The 6,513-nt window shown below is 41.1% G+C and overlaps 1 protein-coding gene and 2 pseudogenes across 2 annotated transcripts in view; 2 read left to right on the forward strand and 1 right to left on the reverse strand.

Annotated features, from left to right (window-relative positions):
* Nucleotides 1-6,513, reverse strand: part of UGGT1 (UDP-glucose glycoprotein glucosyltransferase 1) — a 140,015-nt gene that overhangs the window by 107,721 nt on the left and 25,781 nt on the right. The window lies entirely within an intron of this gene.
* On the forward strand, nt 785-1,098 carry LOC102476218 (28S ribosomal protein S33, mitochondrial pseudogene; annotated as a pseudogene).
* Nucleotides 3,711-5,988, forward strand: LOC102493559 (targeting protein for Xklp2 pseudogene; annotated as a pseudogene).

Here is a 6,513-nt window from a genome sequence, read left to right on the forward strand (position 1 = left end):
CTCTCTTTCTCTCTGCCTCTCTAAGTCTTTCTGATGGAAGAAATAAACATAAAACAATAACGTAAGCCAGAATTTAAAAAGAAACTCAAAAATAACATGAAAAAACTCAAGGAAAAGACCCAGCCACAGAGGTAGTGTACTATTCTACAATGCTGGAAGCCATTTGGAAGATCAGGATTTGGTTCTCAAGCTGGCCTATATAAACCAGGTCCACATGCACATGCCCATGCCCATGAAATCATTTCGGAAATAAAGACACAGGCGGTGTGGTGGTTAAGATCCTGGACTTGCACATGGCCAATCACAATTTGAGTCCCAGAACTGGCAGTTTGCTTGCTTTCTTTTTCTTTCTCTGTCTCTCTCTCTCTCTGATAAGTGCATGTGCCTTGTAGCAAATTTAAAATAATAATTATGATGATAATAAATAAAATTCAACAAATAATTTTTTTTTGAGAGGTTTTCGCTATAGGGCACATGCACTCGCCAGCAAGACAAGAGAGATATCCTCCAGGGGGGATGGCCACGCCGCAATCCCTTCTCCTCCATTCTCCTCCTGGGATCTTGGGCATGCATGTGCGCACACGCCCGGAGTGAGTTTAAGCTGTCGGGTCTGGGACTCAAACCACAGTGGACTACATGGGAGTCCAGCAACATAGCCATTACGCTAACTGCTGGTCCAAACGAATAATTATTTTTAAAAAAGAAGAAATGAAGACACAGCTGGCAGAATAACAAAAATAAACATAACAGTTTCCAGGAGCGGCACATAGGGGAGGAAGGTCAGGGCCAGAAGGACACTTGCACTTTGCTGCTCAAGAAATGTCTTCACTTTCGGAATATGCCTTGCGCATGAGTCGTCTGAGTGCCCAGCTATTTTGGGAAGTTGCCAGGCCTACTGATTCCAAATCCATGAAAGTAGTGAAACTGTTCAGCCAACAGCCTTTGGCCAAGAGGAAGGAGACTTATGATTGGTATCCAAATCACAATACCTATTTTGCACTCATGGGGACATTTCGTTTTATCGGCCTCTACAGAGATGAGCACCAAGATTTTAAGGAGGAGCAAATGCATTTAAAGAAGCTTTGTGGAAAGGGTTGAAACCACAGAAAGGACAAGGGGAAAGAGCAACGAAAAAGAAATAGTGTCAGCCCATCAAGAGAGGGCATTTCCTCAGTGACTGAGAAGAAAGTGCATTTATGGTTCTTCACATGTTGGAGGAACGGCCTCTTCCAAAAGGAAGGCCATTTGGAGAAACATAGTCATCTATGTGTTGAAGTCTCATCGAGTTAAATTGTAACTGATTTCTTGAACACATTCTAATTTTGCAAAATTATTTTGGCCTTGGATCTATTACCTGAGGTTTACCTAATTCTCTAGTGAAATTAATACATTAATTATTGTTTAATGACTTGTTTGGAGTGGGGACAGGATATTGAGGGAGTAGAGGAGAACTCTCATTAAATGAACGGTAGTTTCCTCAAAAAAAATTAAATTAAAATTTTTTTTTTCTTTTGGAGAGGTTTTTGCTATAAGGCACATGCGCTCACCAGACAGACAGGGAGAGACATAGAGACAGAAAGCGAGAAATCACCCCCAGATCACCCCCAGGGGTGATGGCCACGCCACAATCCATTCTCCTCCATTCTCCTCTTGGGATCTTGGGCACGCATGCACACGCGCCTGGCGTGAGTTTTAAGCCACCGGGTCCAGGACTCGAACCGCAGTCGACTATGTGGGAGTCCAGCAAGATAGCCATTACGCTAACTGCTGGTCCCAAAATTAAATTAAATTTAAAAATAAACATAACAAGTAATAACTTAAGAGAAATAAAAAAATTTTAATAAAAAAATTAATAAAAGTGAAATTCAAGGGCCAGTCAGATGGTGTGGTGGTAAGGGCAACTGGACCCCACGTGGCTGAATGCTTGGTTCTAGCCCCAGACCTGGTGGCTTGGAAAATACGCCACATACGTGTGCATATGTGTCCAAAATCATGAGAGAAGAAGGGATATGGTGTGGCTATCCTTCCTGGGGGTGATGTGTTATTTCTCTCTTTCTCCAGCAAGCATACACATACTCTATAGCAAAAACTTAAAAAAAAAAAAAAAGAGATATTCAAGAGAAAATGAAAGATAATGGAGATAGGCAGAGAAAATTCAACATAAAGATGATATAAGACACTGGCGAAAATAAACAAGGAAAATGAACAAACAATAACATAAGAAAACTTCCCTGAAATAAAAAAAAAAAGACTTGAAACTCTATATTAAAAGGACATCCTACACATTTTAAGAATAAGAACCTTGGGGGTCGGCAGGTGGTATAGTGGTTGTGGCACTGGACTCTCATATGGCCAACTACAGTTCGAGTCCCAGACCCAGTGGCTTGAAACTCACTCCAGGCATATGTGCATGCATGTCCAAAATTCTTTCTCTTTTCTCTGTCTCTCTTTGTAACTCTGGGAAGTGCACGTGCCCTATAGCAAAAATATCTCTCTTAAAAATAAATAAATAAAAAGCAAAAAGAATACTGACCTAGAAGAATCACTGCTAAGCTATGTATGTTCTAGTAATTTTTAACTTTCAAGAAAAAATCGTAGAAACTAACTGCAGGTGGCATGGTGATTAAGGAACTGGACTTAACCTCTCAAAAAAAAAAAAAAGGAACTGGACTCCCATATGGCTAACTACAGTTCGAGTCCTAGACCTGGTGGTATGAAAATCACACTGGGCATGTGTGCATGCCCAAACTACCAGGAGGAGAAGGAATTGCAACGTAGCCAGCCCCAAGGGAAGATTTCTCACTTTCCCTCTCACTGTCTCTCTTTAGTGATCACACAGACCCTATGGTAAAAAAAAAATTAAAAAAAAAAAGAAAAGATAAAATGTGTGGGCCTATAAACAAAAAGAGAAAGAGGTCCAGTCCTTTTGCAAATGGACTAGTAGTGAGCAGTAAGGTACAGGGCTAAGATGAAATGAGGGTCTGAGGGGAGACACTATAGTATGAACCATCAGTGCCCTAGTTAGGTACAGTGCACTCATTTTTTTAAAAATTAGAGAGGGAGAATGGAGATGAACCCAAAAGAAAAAATTTTTACCTGATTTCAATAAGTGCAACTGGTGTCAACAGCATAGGTATGGATACTAACACTACTGTATATGTACTATGGAGAAAGTGAGTGAGTAATCAGGAGATAACCTAATTGCGCATCAAGCGAACTTTATCTAAAAATGCCTGGGACCGGAAGTATTTCCAATTTCGTTTTTTGTACATAATGAAACATCTTAGGGATGAAATACAAATCTAAATGTGAAATTTATTTTATGTTTCCTATATACCTCATATGCATAGCCTGAAAGGAGTTTTTTACATTTCTTTGTATTATAACTCATCACATGGAGTCTGGTGTGGAATTTTCCACTAGCGGTGTCATGTTGACACTCAAAAAGTTTCGGCTTTTCAGGTTCAAATTTTCAACAGTACTAAGAGACCCACAGCGGGCTTGCTGGTGCGTCACTGTCAGAATCAAGGCTAACAAAGAGAGATTTTTGATAAGAAGTACTGTCAGACTTCAAGATTTCAGAAAAGAGGTGAGTGTATTATAACTTTGATTAGACAAGTTGACTGACAGACTGATCAAATGCCAGAAAGTGTCCTGTGATAAAAGTGATACAAACACTGGGAAAATCTGCTCTTCAGTGCTGAGTGACAATGTCACAAGTTAAAACCTCTTATTCCTATGATGCCCCCATGGACTGCATCAATTTTACATCTTTGGATGATGAGAAAGATACTCAAAACATAAATTCATGGTTTGAGGAGAAGGCCAATTTGGAGAGTAAGTTTTCTGGGAAGAATGAGACAGGAGGACTTTTTCAAGGCAAAACTCCTTTGAAAAGAGCTAACCTTCAGCAAGTTCTTGTCACACCTTTGAGGCCAGTAGACATCATTTATTACAAAAAGTCAGAAAAAGAAAATCTCATGGAGCAATCTATTCCATCAAATGTTTGTTCTTCCTTAGAAGTAGAGGGAGTCATGTCAAAAAATACTGCAGCTTAACCTCCGAGAAGATCCATTGGACTCTGCTCAGAAGGATTTGGAAAAAAAGAAAAATGCTATGTAATAATGAAAGCCTAGAGATGTGCCACTCCTGTAACCATCAGCGAAATTCCACCCTCCAAAAAAATGAAAGTTTCCAACAATAAAAAGCCAGAGGAAGAGAAAGAAGGCAGTTCTCATGGAGACTCTTGTGAGAAGAATGAGTCCTTCCCAGAGAAAACCAAGGGCAGATGATCTGTGCCTTGCATGCCACCAATAAAACAGAAGAGGGAGAGTTGGAGAAGAGAAGGAACATGCAGCAGGAGGTAGTAGAGATGCGGAAAAAGAGTGAAGAATCAAGAAACTTGCTCTTGCAGGAACCGGACACCTGTGAAGAATCAGTGAGCCAGGTCACCAAATAATTGACTTCCACTTCTGCCCAGATGAGTAAATCAAAAAACATCCTGAGAACCAGGAGGACTATAAAGAAGTAAACGTCACTTCTGAACTGTGAAAGCATCCTCCATCTCCTGCTCAGGTGACTAAGGGATGTACCACTGTTAAGCCTTTCGACCTGTCCCAAGGAAAGAAAAGAACATTTGATGAAACAGCTTCTATATATGTGTCCCTTGCACAGCAAATTGAAGCCTTTCATAAACAAACCCCTAACATACCATTTGAGGAGCAAAAAGGATGATAATAGCCTGCTACCCTTCAAATTTCTGTGATCAAGATCTCTAGAGACCCACAGACCCCTGTACTACAAACCAAACAGCATGCCAGGCCTGTAACCTGCAAAAGTGCAGCAGTTCAGGAGGCCAAGGAGTTCAAGAAACAGTGACGATACAAATTCAAAGCACGGGGAACTTGATCCCAGAATTTTTGAAGGTGGGCCCATCTTGCCTAAGAATCTACCTGTGAAACCACCCACTCAGCCTACTGGCTTTGATTTAGAAATTGAAAAAAGAATTCAGGAGTAAGAGTCAAAGAAGTAGAGACTGAACACTCTGAATTTCATTCCAAACCTTGCCCTACTAAGATCTTGGAAGACATCGTGGATGTCCCTGAGAAGAAAGTACTTCTAATCACCTCAAACCACCAGCTTTTGCACTAAAGAACAGAATCCCAATGGCCACCAAAGAAGAGAGGAAGAACCAGTAGTGATAAGAGCTGTACCTGTGCCACATTTTAAGGTGTCTTATAAGCCTCAAATCCCAGAGATAACAACTGTGGAAATATGTCCTTCTCCTTTGATTCTCGAGACAACGTCAAATCAATTACAGAAGGACAAGAAAATAAAAGAACTGCAGAAAGGGAAGGTGCCCAAGTCCAAGGCACTTCGCTTGCCTCATTTTGCCACCATTAACCTGCCAGAAAAGAAGGTTAAGAATGTGACCCAGATGGAGCCTTTCTTCAAGACTGACAAAAGAGGTGTTCTGAAGGCACAGACGTGGAAGCACCAACTGGAGGAAGATCGGAAACAGCAGAAAGCAGCAGCTTGCATCAAGGCTTGTCCAAACACAGTCACCTCCCAAGAGCCCTTTGTTCCCAAGAAAGAGGGGAAAAAATCAGTTGCTGAGGGCATTTCTGGTTCTTTAGTTCAAGAACCTTTTCAGGCCACTGAGAAAAGAGCCAAGAAATGACAGGAGCTGGAAAAGAGAATGGTTGAGAAAGAAGCCCAAAAAGTCCAGAGTAGGAGGAGGCCAGGCAACAGGAGGAAGAATAGAAGAAGGCAGAACTGGCCAGACTACGGAAAGAACTGGTACACAAGGCAAATCCAATACACAAGTACCAGGTGGTCAAGGTAAAGCCAAGTGACCTGCCTCTGACTGTGCCCGTATCAACCAAGCCATGTTATGCCAGCGTTAGACTCACCTACAACCTACAGGCACCATGTGGAATGGGAGCTGCTCTTTATACAGAACCAAAACCTGCTTCCTTTCACCACTAGGTATGGAAAGAGAACTTGTTTCTCCAGACTTTTACCTAACTATGCCCGATAGCACACACTTGACAACTGCGGACTCCAATTTTGCTGAGAATTGTTTTCTTACATTATTGAGTCTAATAATGAGACTCGATTCATATGTGTTTCAGATGTTGGAGCATTTGGATTTAGGCTTTCCAATTAGGGATGCCCTTGACAAATAGATTCTCCATGTAGAAAAAAGGAGCGATGGGGGCTGGCAGGTGGTGGGGTGGTTAAGGTGGCTGGACTCCCGCATGGTTGACTGTGGTTCAAGTCCTGGACCTGGCAGCTTGCTTTCTCACTTTCCTTCTCTCTCTGTCTCTCTCTGGTCACCTTCAAAATAATAATAATAGTAATAATAATAATAATGCAAAGCTTTTATAACACTGACTTTAGCATGGAGAAACCTTCACAGCATTGGCTTTAGCAATGATTTCTTGGCTAGGATACCAAAAGTACAAGTAAAAAAAAAAAAAAAAAAAAAAAAAAAAAAAAAAAAAAACCGAC

The sequence above is a fragment of the Tupaia chinensis genome, unplaced genomic scaffold (assembly GCF_000334495.1).
Source record: "Tupaia chinensis unplaced genomic scaffold, TupChi_1.0 Scaffold000386_1, whole genome shotgun sequence".
Taxonomy (NCBI): domain Eukaryota; kingdom Metazoa; phylum Chordata; class Mammalia; order Scandentia; family Tupaiidae; genus Tupaia; species Tupaia belangeri.